Source organism: Corythoichthys intestinalis, chromosome 5 (assembly GCF_030265065.1).
Source record: "Corythoichthys intestinalis isolate RoL2023-P3 chromosome 5, ASM3026506v1, whole genome shotgun sequence".
In the NCBI taxonomy this organism is placed as follows: domain Eukaryota; kingdom Metazoa; phylum Chordata; class Actinopteri; order Syngnathiformes; family Syngnathidae; genus Corythoichthys; species Corythoichthys intestinalis.
In genome coordinates, this window is record NC_080399.1 from 58,746,432 (window position 1) to 58,765,371 (window position 18,940).

Below are 18,940 nucleotides of genomic sequence, written 5' to 3' on the forward strand. Positions count from 1 at the left end.
AGAATGAATGAGCAGTCCATATTTTATTTATTAAATTAATGCTTTATTTACAAACTTCAAATTATTTCTTAATGGTCTATTGATAACATGCATTTGTATGGTTTGATTTACACTTACTGATGTTATACATGAAGAAAAAAGTGTGTTAAAAATGGGGCAGTGACAGTACTCTGCGATTTTTCACTTTGCATTGCGGGTTCTCTTCCCCATCAACAGCGATAAGAAGTGCCGTTTACATTTGAGAAAATAATAAGCAAGATAACCACTGCAATTAGATAGTGCTTTTTGAAGAAAAATCATACGTTAATCTCTTTCGCAAAAAAAAAAAAAAAAACTGTAAACTTGGATATTTACATTTGTTAGAGCTAATTCAAAGTTTAGTTTTTAGATTTCATTATTGATACAATTGTTTTTTTTTTTGTTTTGTTTTTTTTAAACTTAACAAGACTGTCAATCAAAATACCACCCAAAAGGCTATCCCTTATTTACACAAGTTTTATTGTTTCTAATTTTTAAAACAAAGGTATTCAGCGTTTTTTAATGTCTTTTTGTACCAAAAATGAACTGAACAGAGAATTTCAGTTAACTGAACCAAAATTACAATAACCATAACGTTACATCCCAAATATATATAGATCCCCCCACCCAGATACAATTAAATTGTTAATTTAGTCACTTGAATTTTGGTGTGCCTTGTAGACTGGAGGACGTAGCCGAAGTCGTTTTTTTTTACCCACAACGTGTGTGAAGTAGTATTCTTTTTTTTCTAATGTAGTGGTGGCCATGTCCCCCCACAGCATAATTTTTATGCTCTGTCCATCCTGAAATGGATTAAAGTAAATATAACCTATGCACTTTGAGAGAATTCTGTAGTGTTGATAGGCAGCACTTACTTCTTTCACGAATACGGTCCTCATTGGGACCTGGCGGCCCCCCCGCTTCCTCCAAAGTCTTGTCGGATGCATCTGTATGTCACAAACAGGTTAACTGATTAAGATGATTAGTTATTTAGGTTAATTGCTGCTAAGGGTACAAGTATATATTTGGTAGTTGATGGACAATTTCTTCAATTAAATAAATTGTATACTTGCTACCCAGGGGTGAAAGTGGCTACAATTTCTTGCCAGAACTCCCCGACGTGAAGGTTGCCACGGGGCCAGAAATTTAGTTCATTTATTTATTTATTTTTTTTCATTTTGGGGGTAGTGGGGGTCAAACCTCCTAAAACTACTGAAATGGAAAGAAAACTGTTTTAGCAGTTATTTCTATAACACATACAAAAACTAATTTTCATTCAAAATTGTATTTTTTTTCACTGATTTGCAAAATAAAAGTTGACAAAAACAACAATAACCCCAACCAATCTCCATCTCCTAATTTTTATTTTCCCTCATTTCCTCACATACTTAAAGCCAAATCTCAATTTTAACTCCTCAAGAACATAGGACGTATATTAGAATCGAAGTTAATGTAAACATTTACTTTTGCTCTTTTTTTTTTTTTTTTTAAATAATAAAGACATAAGTAACATACGTTCAGAAAAATAAGTACAAATGACTTATATTATGCAGAGTGAAATGGAATATATTTTGAAGATCGCGCAAACATTGACTTTTTAAAATAATAAGGAAATGAATAAGTAGCCTAATATAAATGAACAAATATAAGTCCAAAGTGCTCATTGACAGCTAAGATGTTCTGAACCTCCCCATCAGAGCAAATAAAACTAAATACGATAAATAAGCCTCCTCAAGTCTTTCCTTGCTCTTAAAGATTTCACCCATTTTCTGTTGCATTGCCCTTTTTTGTCGCATCCATTCAACAAACTTTTTTTTTTTTGCTGTTCCAGAAAACATGCAAATTTGAACCAAACAGAGCTAACTATCTGTGCTGGTCACATGTCAGTATATCAGCCAGTTGAACGGATAAATGACTCCAGGCGTTTTGCTTTGCTGCGTGCATTCGCACTTACGTGACGCATCATCGTCAGACTCAGATAACTGCAGCAGCTGGGGAAGCCTCCATGCCGTCTGTGGAATAAAATACATAATGCCGGTGGAAACGGATTACGCTACACAAGCACTTTATTATGCTTGTTGTTAACACTTGTGTATGTAAATCTGATGTTGATAGATTGTTTAATTCTTGGAGAGGAAATGCATGTGTGGCAGCTTAGCATTTTTTAATTTTTTTTTTTTACATAGTGTTTTGACAGTTGCGTCATATTTTTGGAATCAAAGCACCGTGTACCGGAACAGCAGTCCGGCCCGGAATCTTATACCGGAACTGCGTTCTGGCCCGGAATCTTATACCGGAACTGCGTTCCTGACCGTTCTGGCCCACTTTCACCCCTGTTGCTACCATTTAAGTAGTTCAGGCCCAATTCATTTGAAGTACCACCCAAAAATGTCACTAATGTATTTACAGAAGTTGCATGGCTTGCATAATTGTTTGGTGAAAAAAATCACAACCACAAAGGTTATTCTGCCAATGAAAATGAATGGGAAATTTGGACGTATATGGTCGTCAATGGCATGGACGCGTGCCAGCCCACACAATTCAAATCGACTTGATGTCTATAATTGTCAATGGCAGTCAAAGGGTTAAGGGCTACAAACAAAATTATCTACTGAAGGTTTAAAAATACATATGCAGGAAGCAATACTGAAACAAACCCAGCAGAATAATGGATTCTATTTTTTTTTCCTTCTGATAACCATTTTATGTAGCTATCTTGTTGGATAGATTTGTTCTTTGTTCGTTGTTTTGTTTCTTTAAGGGAAAAAGTTTTGGATGTGCCATTTTTTCCTTCCTTAATACATCTCGGTTGTATTGGATCGTAAGATCTTCGAAATCGGGCGAGTGGGACTCCACTTACATTTAAAATATGCAGTGTTGTTAATTTTACTTTAAAAAAGTAATTAATTACAGTTACAAATTACGTCTCCCAAAAAGTAATTGCGTTAGTAACTCAGTTATCTGAATGTAAGAGTAATTAGTTACTTGGCAAAGTAACTAGTGATAATTTTTTTTTTTCCCTCAAAAAAAAAAAAACAAAAAACAAAAACAAAAAAAAAACAGGTCACACAATGTGAAGTTTAAAGGGTTTGGGGGACAATTGGCCCTAGCCCAATTCTTTAGCCTCCACTTAACTAGACACAAGGGTATTGCGATAACTAGCTAGTAACCTTTGCTATGTGTGGAAGTCATTTAACCCTTTAAGGTCTGGGCCTATTTTGTCTGATTTTGCATGCCTTTGAAGTTGCCTTTATATTTCAAAGAAAGAATTGTTTACGATGGCCTGGTTTGGGCCCTTTTTTTGTGACACCTTGAACTTCATGTCCAAACTGTTGTTTCCGTCACTGACCAATTATAAATCATCATTTTGGGCCCAAAAAGACCAAAAATTCCACAATCGTTTTGTCAAAATTTTTAATTTTGATGTCCAATTGACAACCAAACATGCGTAACGAACCGTTTTGAAACTTTGTAATATTTATTCAACATGTTAGGATGAACATTCAACCAAAAAAATTTAGAATAAATAGTCTTATATTTGACAATTCAACATAAACAACAGGTCAACAGAAGCCATCTCTTTATGAGTTTAGGTATTGCGGCCCATCAGCTGATGAAAACTATGTACACACAATCAAGCTTCTTGAACACACATTTATATACACAAATTGAGAAGACTGATTGTGGGAAAAAATGTATATATACATATATATAACATTGGGGGGAAAAAAAGTATTTTCAAAAATATTTACAATAAACAAGTTAAATTTTTTTCAGGCATGCCACTCCGAAAAGCAGTTTCGTCCTGGAATTCGAAACAGGGCGACATCACACAGCCCACACTTCCATGGGGTGTTGGTCCTCTTTCCACCCTTCCATTTTCATTTCACTTTACTTTCATTGTCACTATAAATGTACATGAAAAAAAGTCAGTATTTATGAAAATAATAAAGTATAAAATAAAAATATATACAGCAATAAATAATATTGGAAATCTATATGTATAACAATAGAAAGAATACCATAGCTGAATATGTGCTACATCCCTAATCTTCATATAGAAAGAAGATCACCACAATTATAAATTCCTGTCTTGGATACACACAGTTCACGTACGACTTTGATCTGATATGCACATTTTATTATTACATACACAAACACACACTTATATTGCATCAAAATTAACTTTGTCTTGCAATATCAAAAGAAACTTTCAAAAGAAACTTTTTCCAGCCTAAAAAAAAAAAAGTGAGTTTGCTTACCTCTGCTCGTCGATGGCGTCACCCACGTGTTCAAATACGTCACTATCTTCACTCGAGGACTCTTCCGAAGAAGACGATGATGACGAATTTGGACCATCCTCTTCCTCAAGTTGATCAAATAGCACAATTGCTTGGGCTAAGTTTAGTTTTCCGTTCATTCTCAAAGTCACACAAAGTCGCTGCTCGATCCAAACGGCCGTCGGCTCGCCACCTCGCTGCTTCAGAACACTCCTCCCTCTCGTTCGGTGGAACCTCGCATGGCAGTTATATTTATTTAAAAAACGCATTTAGTGCGTCCACTGTGACTTCGAAAGGGTTCGTTTGATTTGTGTTTTTTTCATGGAGCTTCCGTTTTGAAAAAGGACAAGAAATGATGGAAATATAGACACAAACAAATGATCCATGCAGCGTTTTAATGTTGTAATGTAATGTATGTAATGAGGACAATAAACTATAAAACTTTAATTGGTCGATTGACTTCAAATAATAACGAGAGTAAACCGCAACTTCCGCACTTTAAAACGAGACCAACCAACGGCATGTGGGTGACGTATTTAAAACGTGAGGGCGCTTCAAAGACGACGTGCGCTGAGGACGCGCCGGCGCGTCCTTCGACTCTCAAGGGTTAAAGTTGTGAATCAATCGTTAAAGTTGTTAAAATTGCTCCCGTTATTGCATTTGTTCCCTTCTGTCTACTTTAAACATGTGTAAGTTTTAAAACTGTTTCATCATTTAAAGATAGATTTAAGTTAAGATTTTGCTGATTTAGGAGCATTTTAGATTAAAAAAAAAAAAAAAGTTACTAAGGTTCGCTAGGAAGGATCTCTACATCAGGGCCTTCCTGAGAGGTCTACTGCTTTAAGGTGGCGGCTGTTTACTAACGCATGTAGTCCTTAAAACATGTTGGCAATGCAGCTGTGTCTGTCATTTGCATCTAGTTTTATAATATGATATCTACTGTGTCATGTGGGCGTAGTTTGTCGGCTATGGCTACAGTCAGGTATTATTGGAGCCACCTAGCATCGCGGTTGCAACGGCGTCTTCCCCACTCCTGCTCTGCTCTCGTCCCCGTGAGTCAGTTTCTCTCAGACGTTTTTTTATTCAACCAACTTAGTAACGCATAGTAACGCACGCCTTTCCTGCCTCAGTAACGGTAACGGCGTTGCCAAGATGAGAAAAGTAATGAATAAGATTACTCATTACTGAAAAAAATAACGCCGTTAGTAACGCCGTTATATTGTAACGCCGTTATTAACAACACTGAAAATATGTGATCAAGACGTCCCTAATGTGTGAATGCGTGCACACTGAACACGCATACAATTGAGCATGTTTAAAAAACTTACAAAACTAATGGTTCCTGATAGCGTCAGGAGGCTGCCGGTGGGGTTGACTGTAGCAGCCTCATTGATGGTCACAGCGGTAACCTCGGGAAAGAGAAGGCTCCTGGCCTTCTCTTTAAGGGCATCAGGGACAGTGACCTGTGGAGGGAAAACAAGTGAAAGCAAAGTTTGACAAATGTAAATACCAATATTATTCAGAGCAATCGTTAGGCGATACGTATCAAACGTCTTGTAAGCGTCATAAGTGTGATATCTGTCGTTCAGTTCTGTCTACAGTAGAGTTGAGTATGAATGACATACTTGAGTGTGTTTTAATAAGAAAATAGATATGTTGTGCTGAAGATGAATCAAACAGGTTATGATTTGGCCAGGGATTGTCTGTGGGAACTAGTGAATGTGGTACGAAATGTGGACCCAAGTGCAGGGAACCAATAGGCAAAAATGGGAACTTGTGCAAACTAAAATTCATGTAACAAACTTGTTCACTTAAAATACTTTCAGCAAAAAAAATGAGAGTGAAAGTAACAAATCAAAACGCACGGTAAAAAGAAGGGCAGGGAAACGAAAAACGATGGACTACTGGGAAATATGACACACATAGATAACGACTTGATGAGGACTATGCTATAAAACAAGGCTTAAATCAACAGGGGGTGACGAGACAATAACTCTTGGGTGACATGAAGGGCTACGGACTGGTCAACACGCAAGGAGCAAGTAGCAACAGATGAACACTATTCGCAATCACAATTATTAATCACAAGGATGAGACACACTAGGCTAGGGCAAAACCATACAAGAGTCAAACACATGAACTCAAATCCAATCAGGTTTCCATATGCATGTGACCCGTCATTACAATCATTAAGAATTGCAGACATGCGCAAGTAAATTAAAGGTCATTGTCAGTATTGTTATTATTCAAGTTATGGACATCAAGAAGTTTACCAATTTAAAACTTGATATCTGAAAAGGGATGTGCAGATGTTGGAATTGATTTGTTTAAAAATATCTTGAAATATGACAGTAGTTAAAATGAAATATACAGTATCAAGTTTGATTACAGATATAGTAACATTGTCCCATTATGCAAAAAAAAAAACATACTAACATACCTGAGGCCCTTTGAAAATCTTTGCCTCCGGCTTGGTGTGGAGGAAGGAGGAGTTGTTGGTGTCAGCGCCACAATTGAGGAAGATATAACTTCCTCCTTCATCCACACGGTCAGCCTGTGTTTCACTCAGGTCCTTCCTGAATGTGTCTGAGCCATCAGAGATGCCCACAGTCACATTCAGGATGGACCTGATGGTTTGAGCCTCACCATTAGGGGTGAGGGCCCACTCCACTCCCTTCATTTTTTGGAGTATATCCACCACGTTTGCTCTGAGGATGCTCATTCTGAAAGATAAAGAAAAACAAAACAAAACATCATTTTATTGTATTACCAATTACAAATGATGAATAACAATTGTGAATACTTGGAAGTTGGAACGATGTAAGGTTTGGTCTATTGTTCTTCAAGAGTATTAATACAATGTAGACTGATTCTGAAATCTACTCTTGGTGAACATGCCCATTAAAAATAAACCTTCGTGTTCAATTTCGGCAAGGGATTGGCTGGCATACTTATTTCATTAGCTATTTGTGGCACATCCGCTTAGAGAAGGCTCGAAAAGACTGCCGCTCTCTTTGGTATACATTTGAATGGGGGGGACGCTCCGGTTGTCATGTACCCTTTGTTGGCAATAACGGAGGCCAAACTTTTTCTGTAACTTCACAAAGCTTTTCACACACTGTTGCTGGTATTTTGGCCCATTCCTCCATGCAGATCTCCTCTAGAGTAGTGATGTTTTGGGGCTGTCGTTGGGCAATACGGACTTTCAACTCCCTCCACAGATTTTCTATGGGGTTGAGATCTGGAGACTGGCTAGGCCACTCCAGGACCTTGAAATGCTTCTTACGAAGCCACTCCTTCGTTGCCTTGGCTGTGTGTTTGGGTTCATTGTCATGCTGAAAGATCCAGCCAGGTCCGATCTTCAATGCCCTTGCTGATGGAGATTTTCACTCAAAATCTCTCGATACATGGCGTCATTCATTCTTTCCTATACACAGATCAGTCGTCCTGGTCCCTTTGCAGAAAAACAGCCCCAAAGCATGATGTTTCCACTCCCATGCTTCACAGTGTGTATGGTGTTCCTCGGATGCAATTGAGTATTTTTTCTCCTCCAAACACGAGAACCTGTTTTTCTACCAAAAAGTTCTATTTTGGTTTCATCTGACCATAACACATTCTCCCAGTCCTCTTCTGGATCATCCAAATGCTCTCTGCGAACCGCAGACTGGCCTGGACGAGTACTGGCTACAGCAGGGGGACACGTCTGGCAGTGCAGGATTTGAGTCCCTGGCGGCGCATTGTGTTACTGATAGTAGCCTTTGTTACTGTGGTCTCAGCTCTCTGTCGGTTATTCACTACGTCCCCCTGTGCGGTTCTAGGATTTTTGCTCACCGTTCTTGTTATCATTTTGACGCCACGGGGTGAGATCTTGCATGGAGCCCCAGATCAAGGGAAATTATCAGTGGTCTTGTATGACTTCCATTTTCTAATAATTGCTCCCACAGTTGATTTCTTTACACCAAGCTTTTTACTTCTTGCAGATTCAGTCTTTCCAGCCTGGTGCAGGTCTACAATTTTGTCTGTAGTGTCCTTCGACAGCTCTTTGGTCTTGGCCATAGTGGAGTTTGGAGTCTGACTGAGGTTGAGGACATGCGACTTTTATACCGATAATGAGTTAAAACAGGTGCCATTAATACAGGTAACGAGTGGAGCCTCGTTAGACCTCATTAGAATAAGTAAGACCTCTTTGACAGCCAGAAATCTTGCGTTTTTTGTAGGTGACCAAATACTTAATTTCCACTCTAATTTGGAAATAAATTCTTTGAAAATCGAACAATGTGAGGTTTACCCATGTTGACAATTACAGGCCTCTCTAATCTTTTCAACTAGGAGAACTTGCACAATTGGTGGTTGACTAAATACTTATTTGCCCCACTATATATACATTATTGCACAATGAGAAGGCGCGTGAAGGCCGCCGCTGCCTCACTCATGTTTGAATTTCATCCGAGATTTTAAACATTTTCGATATGGAAAGGAACGAAGTTTTATACAGTAAATGATAGAGCCTTGTTAGAAGTGTCGAGTGAGCTTACATTTTTTCACGTGGTCCAGCGAAGCCTCTTTCATTTGAGCGAGAGCGTCGGTTATATCTGGGTTTGCGTAAATCTTTCTCTCATCCAAATACACAATTTTCAAACCACAGAGACTGGTCACTCGACTTAGAGCTACGTACCACATGCTGTGCTCAAATACACCTTTCAGAGACACTAACGCATCAGAGGTGATCATTCCTTGTACCTTGTGGATCGTACAGGCAAAAGCAAGCCTAATCGGGACCTGTTGACGTGTCACTCCAGACTTTTGAATCTTCTCTTGCGTTGTCGGTGTCGCCGGAGCTCCTGGTCACGTGATCGAGTTCTGCTTGTGCACGCGAGACTCATTCGGGTAGTGTACAAATTCGACAACGTTTGCAAACATACCGTTACACAGGCCTTTCCGGACATCGATATTACACGTGATCATGACGCGGGCGCCGACGGCAACTTGTTCTTTTTTCCTTTAACAGGGTCAACTTGTCTTGTCATTCTTCCAGTCCTTTGGTCCTTCTTATAGTCATCTGCATCAATTGTCACATTGTCTTTGTGCAGCGTGCTCAGCATCTCTGAATTATGGAGATCCACTTGTTTATTTGTGGCGTAAATATGGAGTACACCTTTTGGGCAATTTTTCAGAGAGGTACAAGCCGCAGTGAGCATTGTTATGTCTTCTGTCGAGAGGCACTCTGACTTATTTTTGACACGAAGTCGGTTCAGCAACTCAGCAAAAGCAAAGTCGTCTTTTTGCCTCATGATTTAAGTCAGAATGATCATTTGGAACTTGTCACTTCAGTGGGCCACCTGTCTTGAATCGTGCACACATATGGGCTATGAGATATGTTGAATGCAGCCGTGCCGGTGAAGGCTTCAAGAATCACCGTCTCTCGGGAGATATCTGCTTCCACAGCCAGTCGTGGGAGCGTGGACAGTATTTTCGTAGCCTCGGCGTGGATGCACTTTATTAGGTGTGATTTGCCAGTTCCAGTTGCACCATTGATGTAATACTGTAGAAGAACTGCTGCGTTTTCTGACCGGACACGTATCAAGCACCACTGTCTTACCTCGTGGAAGACACAGGCTTGCTTTTGTTCAGGTTTTGATACATGCGACGTAACTATGTAGGGTCGATGGCGACGACTTCTTTCACGATTGATAGATCTGACGTATCATGATGACAGTGATGAGGATGACATTGTTCCCCTTGAGAAAAAAATGCTCATCACAGGATTTTTGAGGAGGTTCACTGAGGAAGGTAATTCTCCTTGTCTTGCTTTTCCTGTATCACTTTGCACCTAGTTTCTTCGGCGCTATGATCGCTAAGCATTAACGATAAAATACAGCATATTACAATGGACAGTGCTGATGTTCAATAAGCACACAACCTTTGGTAAAAATACATTTTAAGTGTCACTTTTTTTCTTTCCATAGCAGTGCCAGCGGTGTTACGTGACCTCGTCAAGTTTTGGGTTGGGTGGGAGCAGATGTCAGAGAAGCTTTATGTTGAGGTTACAAATTTAAAATGTCCAATGGCTCAAACGTGCTTTTTTAAATTGAAGCTCCCAAGCCACTATGATACCTAAGCGAAGTTCCATCATGATTTGATGATGGCTCTTTGTTCCATTACTTCTGGCTTTGGGCTGGTGTAAACCGAATTGGCATGTTTGTAGTGTTGTACAGTAATGTTATGAGAGTTTGTACTCTATTTTTACATGGTTCAAAAAGTGATCAAAATTTATGAGAGTTTGTACAGTTTATATGTACATGGTTCAAAATATTATCAACATTTAAGAGTTTGTACAGTTTTATTTGTACACTGTTCTTGCATAAAGCAGTTTTGTGAAACCTGTGTTCAATATTTGTTCAACCATTTTTTTGAACAACTTTTTAAGTACAAGTAATACAAAAATAGTAAAGTACATTGTGAGTAACTGATTGGTTAGATTTGAAGTTGGGTTTATATAAACTTAGCTTGGCTAAAAAGAACACTCAGGAAGTCGATATAGCTTTTGTGGAGGATGGTAGCTGCTCTGCTCCCCAAGTTGCTGTGATAGCAACCTTCATTCAGGAGCAAACAATAGGATGGGAGGGGCAGGGAAACAACATAGAATACATGTGGGCTATGTGGCCCATGACACAATTTGTAAAGGCTTTAATAAGGAAAGCATAAATGTTTACTGTAAACACGATATTTTTTCTCAGCAGTTATCTATATGAACAGAATGAAAAAGGACGGCCTTTGCAGAGTCCAACCCTCACTGGTAATGAATCCAACTTACTGCCGGTTGTACAAAGACTGAACGGAACGAATCAGTGGGTCAGCGTAAAGAAAAACTTTATTGCCTAGCCTCAAGTACATTCTCAACATACTCGACAGTGCTGAGATATGTCCACTCCAAAACAATCCGAATGTTGCAGATCAGTGTTGTCCTGTAGCTCCATCATTTCAGGGTGTAAGAGGAGATATTTCAGAGCAGGAACATTGACACCAGAATGATTCTCAGTCATGGAGCCACTCTCCTCCCATTCAATCTCGGGAATAAAGGACTCCTGAAAATGGAGTTCGTGTACAAATAATACAATCCTTCAGTCATGCGTAATGGTTTTTTTTTTCAACTTCTTAAAATTATTTACCTGGGGACCTGGATCTGCAATTGGACTAAAAGCCTGTCCCACCTGTCACAACTGATTTGGTGTCAAGTTTTGCTCTGTCCTGATGGGGTGGTTGTCCCATGCCTCACTGAAGACATCCAGACTGGCCTGGATGCGTGGCAAAAAAACGTAGTGGCAGCAGAACAGGTGCGTGTTGTTACTTATACCAAGCAGATGTAGGTCCTCAAGAGAGTGAAGGATGTTGTAATACATCCCGGTTACACTCATGAAGACATCTCTCCATAACCGTTCTATCCTGTATCCAGAAGGAATGACTGAGATTATTTTATTCTTGCATTTCTATCGAATTAAAGAGGTATGCATGTTTCCATACCATTTGATCCTATTTCCCTTAGTTAAAATGGTAATGTCAATATACTAATCACAGAGCAGTAAAATGAGGCTATTAATCCATGATGGGGAGAGAAGGATGCAGAGAAGAGAAAATGGGTAGAGGGAAAAAAAAGAAGCAGTATTGTACAAAAGACTCATGTGTTATTTGTATTCTAAACAGGCAAACTCCGGGCCACCACGTTTTGGGTCCTCCTCTGCCTGCCTGTATGGGCGCCAATTAATTTAGAGCGAGGAGGAAGAGAGAAAGTTCGTGGCTACTCGCCTTTCAGTTGTCGCCAGTAGTTGTGAATTGTGTTCATTTAGAAATTTCCTGAGTGCGTGTGCAAGTCCCGTGTGCGTCTATGAGAGAAAACCACACACACACACACACATACACACTCATTCATCCACGAATTAACCGGCACCAATTCCTGCTAAGCCATCTACAGTTTAGTTGACTACCCATCCAAATTAAACCATCGCCATTACACGGACATTGTCGCCATCTGTTGTACCATTTTGGAACTGCCATTTCGGATAAAGTAATTTTAAGTTACTGCAATCTGCCTCCTCATTATTCTGCCTCCTTCCATCCATCCTCGGACATCCTGGGCCATGAAGTAGCGCTCTGGCCGGCGCCCCAGCTTGTGTGAGATAGAAATTTGAACCACCCAGATCTACAGTCAGGTTTCCTACGCTATCGCAAATCCTCCCCCACAAGTATAGAAACTAAAAATGAAGCAAGAAACAAACTTGTGACTGGTGTTCAATTTGTTAAATGATATCAATAACTGTGGTAAAAGGCAGACTCAAAATATTTTAATTCAAATTTACAAAGCCTATGTATGTTTAACTTACCGTTGATTGTGTACACTTTTTCCTGTGATGAAGCTATTGGTGTTTGTGCCCCGAACTGTGAACATCAACTCAGCAAGCCCGACATTTTCTCCTCCATGATCTCCTCTCACACTAAAAATATAAACAAATTAACAGCTTTGTTATACAGCATGGATGTGAGAAACAGTCTCAGCAGTACTTGATTTGAGACTTATCTGAGGTTCTAACCGGGTCACTGATGATATAAGATCGTCCTTCAAAAAGTTAATAAGGTACATTTAAAGGCTTACAATCTCACGAATACATTTAATTTGGGGGGGAAAAAACTATCATTTAATGGCACATATTTGAAAAAGTCAAATTCATGAGTTTATCAGGCCTAAAGGTTTAAACTTGACAATGGGTGGTAAATAATTAGTTAAAAATGTGAAAATATTACTTTAAAAATGGAACTAAGAATTTTAAATCTCAAGACGGTATGGAAAGAGCCAAAAGTCTGACTTGAAATGCTCTGAGTATGAAATAAGTATTTTAAAAATTAATAAAATAAGTACTTGAATAAGTACTTTTTTTGGAACACCCTATATATTACTTATCAGACTTGGAACAATTAAGGAACTATGCGTAAATAATACACTTCACTGGTCCTTGGCATACATCTAATGGTGTTTGATAAACCTCTTCTTCTATCAGCTTTACAGGTGGAGTTTGTTGGCGTCCTGCCCTGGGCCGTCCCGCCGCCGGTCTTGGCCCCCGGGATTTTCGGCCGGGGCTTGTCTGGTTGCGTATGGCTCTGCGGGGGGTCCCGTCGGGCGCGCGCTGGTGTCGTGGGCGGGTGGGGGGGCCGCGCGGTTGCCGGTCCGGGGCCGCGGCCCTTCCCCGGCCGGCCGGGTGGGGGCCGGGGGGTGTATGCGGCAGCCATGGTTCCCTCCCAGGTCCGCCCGGCCGGAGCCGCGTCTCCCTGTACCGGGTGCCGGGGAGGTGCCCTCTGGTGCCATACCGCGCGCCCCTCTTGGCCCGGGGGTGGGTTGTGGGGGGTGCGCTTCCCTCCCCTTGGTCTGTTTCCGGCCCTGTCCGCCTCCCTAGGCCGCGGCGGCCGCGGCTGCCCCCCGGCCGGCGGGGTCATTGGCGGGGCCCGCGGGGCCTAGGGTGAGGCTTGCTGTCCCTTGCCGGTGGGGTGGACGCCCCCTGGTCGCCGGCGCTTGGTGTGGCGCCTGCTCGGGGTGCGGGGTGGGTGCTCGGTGGGTGGGAGGGGGGTGGGCGGTCGCGGAGGCGCCGTGGGTGGTCTGGCGCGGGGATTGATCGGGGCCCTGACGCTTCTTCCGCCCTGGGGCCGGTGGTTCTGGTGGACGGGGCCACGCCCGCGGGAGCCTGCCTCTTAACTCACGCACTTCTCACTTCGGCACTGTAAATATTTTTCATCCTGGCACTTACATGCTCATACATTTCTCCGGGGAGAGTTGGGACGGGGCTTTACAGTCCCAGCCCGACTCCCCCCTGTTTTTAATGCACCACACACCAAGGTTGTGGGATGGTTGGGACCTGTTGGGGGGGGGGGGCCTCACGGCTGCCTCCTCACCACAGGCCCCGCCATCCCTGCACCTTTTTTAAATGCACCACACACATCATACTCCACAGGAGAGCTCCGGCAAAGGGCGGTGGGACGGGCGGCTGGACAGAAACTCCATGCTGCGGTCCCACTGCCCCAAGCCAAGCTCTCCTATTTTAATGCATACATTGCACTACCCTCCCCTCACACCCCCATCACGGTGCTGGGTGATGGCTGCCAGTCGGGAACCTGGCAGCCACAGTAATAGGGTGGTAGGTGGGTCCCACACTTTTTTTATATGGCGTGGCTCCCGGGGTGTGGCCTCCCCTCTGCCTCGGCTGCCGGCCGCGGGAGTGGGTTGGGGGGTCGGGTCTCCGATCTTGCATCGCCCCGTGGCAGTTCCTGGGCGTTCTCCTGCCTCCGCCTTCCCCTCTCTTCTCTGGCTGGGCATCCGCCCTGCGCTCCGTCGCGGGTCGCTGGCTGGGCGCCGGTGTATCAGCGGGGTGTCGCCTGCACCGGCGGGGGACCCTGCCTTGCCTGGGGCTTGGTGGGCCGCTGGGGGTCCCGTGGCGTGCCGTGCCGGTTGGGGGGCTGTGGCTGTGGCTCGTGGCCCGGGTGGGCGGGCGGGGGTGGGTGTAGGCTTGGGGTTGGTGATGCGTCCCCTCCTGCCATCCCTGAAGGCCGGTTGATGGGCGCGCGGGTGGCCCGGGGGACCACCCTGGGTCCCGGGGGGGGGACGGTGGCTCCTTTGCTGGGCGGTGGGAGGAGGGATGGGCTGCGCATAAGAAAAACATAATAACATTTAAGCATTTGTATTATACTACAATTTCTGAGGGTATGTGAGCAGAACAGGTTCTCCTGTTTGGTTATTTGAAATATACTGTAATTGTGGATGGTGCAATACAATACAGAACAATTTACGTCACAAAAAAATATAAGTATCCACAAAATGGAGATTTATTTACATTCAAATGGCGTACAGCCTTACCTGATGAGCTTGTGATTGGTATCAATGTGAACCAGATACTTCGGGTAAGGGAATGTGTATGTTCTCCTCACAACACATCCAAGGGAGGCGAGCATCCCAAGACTGTCAACCCGGTGCATCGCTGCATTCACTCTGTCCCATTGCACTCGATGTCCTTGTGCGAGTAGAGCACCTCTAACAACTCTGCACCCTGCATCTGGCATTGAGGTTTTGATTGCAGATATCAATGAATCCAGTTCATCATCACTGCAGCTGCTGTAAGTTTCCCTCATGGATAGATTGTTTTCAGCCATTCGCCTAAATAGTGTTGCTCTTGACAAACCAAGGAGTCTGGCAATACAAGTTGATTGCAGCCCAAGTTTTATTAAATGTTCAATGGTATCAACTGACACATCCAATCGGGGACGCCCACAAGAACCCATTTCGACAAGTCTGTCATGGAGTCGCTGGAGAATGTCATGCTTAATGAATTCCTAGGGGACAGATAAAAATGTATACATAAAATGAAACAAAATATTTCACACATACAGCCATGGGAAAAAATATTAGACCACCTCTGTTTCCACTATTTCTTGTTCATGTTAATGCCTGGTACAACAAAATGTATATTTGTGTGGAAAAATACTGTAACAAAATATCTCATAAGTTCTCTACATAATTTGACTAATATTGTATTAACCTGTGGCAGCTTCAGACACATCAATCGATCTAATTTTTAAATCCAGCTATCTGATAAAAGCTGAGCATCTTTATATATATACATAGCGTTTTATTTTTGAAGATTACTCATTGTCGCTACGACTCTTTAAATAAAACGTTTATTAAGCATTTTATTATTGGAAATTTATTACCGATGGTATTACTTCCCTTCGTCCTAAAAATGCTCAGTGCACTTTTGCACGCATCGGTTAAAGTGCCGGCTACGTTTTCATTGCGTTTCATTTCTTGTAGATGTATGCCGTGCTGATCCATTGACCACATTCGTTACGTTGTTCTTCATGTACAAGACATTTCTTTGACATGACTACGTTTAAGTATTTTTAAGGCACTTTTTAATGCCTTCTTAATGTTTGCATATAAACAAAACAAAATCAAAGCGCACGGTAGTTGTGTGCCTAATTTGTCCCGTGTAGGATGTTTCACAGATGAGGGAGATTTCCATTCAATTGCTAAATATTGATCCGCGCATGGGCGTACGATTAATTCACACGTGCACTTTTACCTTTTCCCTCACCTTACTAAAAGACTGAGAAAACAAAATGGTAGTTTCACTTACACTCAAACCCTCGCGTCTCCCGCTGTCAGAATGTATTTGCATTAAACATGGATTATTCATGTTTGTCATTTGTGTCCTCTGTTAGGAAATGAAAGTAAGATCACCCTAGAATGATGTAGAACCAGCATGTGTAGTAATTTGTTTTGATGCCTCTGCAAATGTGGGTCCGTTTGCTCAGCGCGTGTCGGACTACGAGTTAGTGCGCATGCGTAATGCTTGAACAGGCTCTATGGACGATGAACGCCAAAAAAAACAAAAAACAGTGCATTAAGATCTGTGGTATGAACCTTGCCTTAGTAAAGCATGCAAGATTATTACTTCTGTTACTTTATAATGGGTCTTACTAAAAGACTGAGAAAACAAAACGGTAGTTTCACTTACACTCGAACCCTCGCATATCCCGCCTCCAGACGCCATTTCTCGTGCCGATCTTGAAGGCGCACAGCAGTGACGTAACAAAATAGCCCATATCTTGTGATTGGCTGTTTAAGAAGAAGACGTCTGATTGGCTAAAGACGGCCTCCGTTTATAAAAAAATGCATGTGTTCTTATCGGCTGCGCAGGATGGGTGTCTATATGATCAACACACTCGTAAGTGGGAATTTGAAATTAGAAGTACGTTACAAATGCGCGTAAAACAATTCACAAACATATTTGATTAATGTGTTTGTGTTTCGTGTGCTATGTGTTTATTAATAGCACAATACGTGTGTGTTTCGTGTCCTACGTGTTTACGAATCCCACTATACGTGTGTGTTTCATGTTAAATGAGTGTGTGCATCGCGCATGTGTGTGTGCTCCTTATGAGACTAATCTGGTCCAATAGAGGAGAGTGATTGTGCCACAGTCACTGTTTGCTAAAATGCTTGCGCAACTGCATGCAAGTCACAAGAGACTGTAAAAAAATGTTCATCTTGCCAGAAGATTCGCAACAATCCACCTGCAGCACCACTTCATCCTTGGGATTTTCCTCAGGACCCTTGGCACTGGATTCATATTGACTTTGTGGGCCCTTTTGAAATCAAATGTTTCTGGTTGCTATCGATGCCCATAGTGAGTGACCAGAGGTAGCTATCATGAAATCAACCACATCGGAAAAGACAATTGAGAAGTTAGGAGAGATGTTTAGTTGTTTCGGAGCCCCTGCACAACTCGTGTCAGATAACGGGCCCCAATTTGTGTCAAAAGAAATGGTTTAATTCCTGCAAGCCAATGGGGTTCAACACATCAAGTCGGCTGCCTATCACCCGGCAAACAACGGCTTGGCAGATAGGTTTGTGCAAACTCTCAAACATGCTCTCAAAGCATCACAAGGGCAACGTACACTCTATCAGAGACTACACAAATTTCTCCTCAAATACCGAACTTCTATGCATGCAACCACCAAGGTATCGCCAGCGAGCCTAATGTTTTCTTGAGAGCTACGTACTGGCATGGACTTGCTGAAACCACCAACCCTGAGAGAGATTGTTCAAATGGATCAACGGAAACAAGTCAAGTACAGAGACCTGCATTCCAAGAACCCAGTTTTTGCACCTGGTGACTCTGTTATGGCCCTGAGTTATCAGAGGAAGGAAAAGTGGGCCCCTGTCAGCATCATTGCTCAAACTTGGCCTGTTTCCTACACAGTTCAGACAGCTGATGGTATTTGGCTCCGCCATGTGCATCAATTGTTGGGAACACCAGCGCCGCCCCGCGTTCCGCTCCCACCTCTGACCAGGCTGGGACGCGAACCCGTGCGCCCGCGTTCCACGAAAGATGCACATGCTGAAAAGCACCTCATACCCCTCTGAAGTATGGGGGTGGGTCAGTGATGCTGTGGGGCTGTTTCGCTTCCAAAGGCCCTGGGAACCTTGTTAGGGTGCATGGCATCATGAATGCTTTGAAATACCAGAACATTTTAAATCAAAATCTGTTGCCCTCTGCCCGAAAGCTGAAGCTGGGTCGTCACTGGGTCTTTCAGCAAGACAATGACCCTAAACATATAGCCAAATCTACACAGAAATGCTTCACCAGACACAAAATCCAGCTCCTCCCATGGCCATTTCAGTCCCCAGACCTTGTTTTGTTGGCAAAAGGGGGTTGTACAAAGTATAAACACCAGGGGTGCTAATAATTGTGACACACATTATTTGATGTCAAATAATTATTTCTTTATGTGGGATTTTCCCCCCACTGAATAAATGCACTTGAATTGAAGGTAGGATTTCTTTTTTTCCATTAAGGTCCCATATTATTTGAATTAAAAAATATATTAGAAGCTAAAAAACACATCTTAACCAGGGGTGCCAATAATTATGGAGGGCACTGTAGCTTGTTGTAAAGAAATCAACTGTGGGAGCAATTATTAGAAAATTGAAGACATACAAGACCACTGATAATCTCCCTTGATCTGGGGCTCCATGCAAGATCGCACCCCGTGGCGTCAAAACATGAACGGTGAGCAAAAATCCCAGAACCACACGGGGGGAC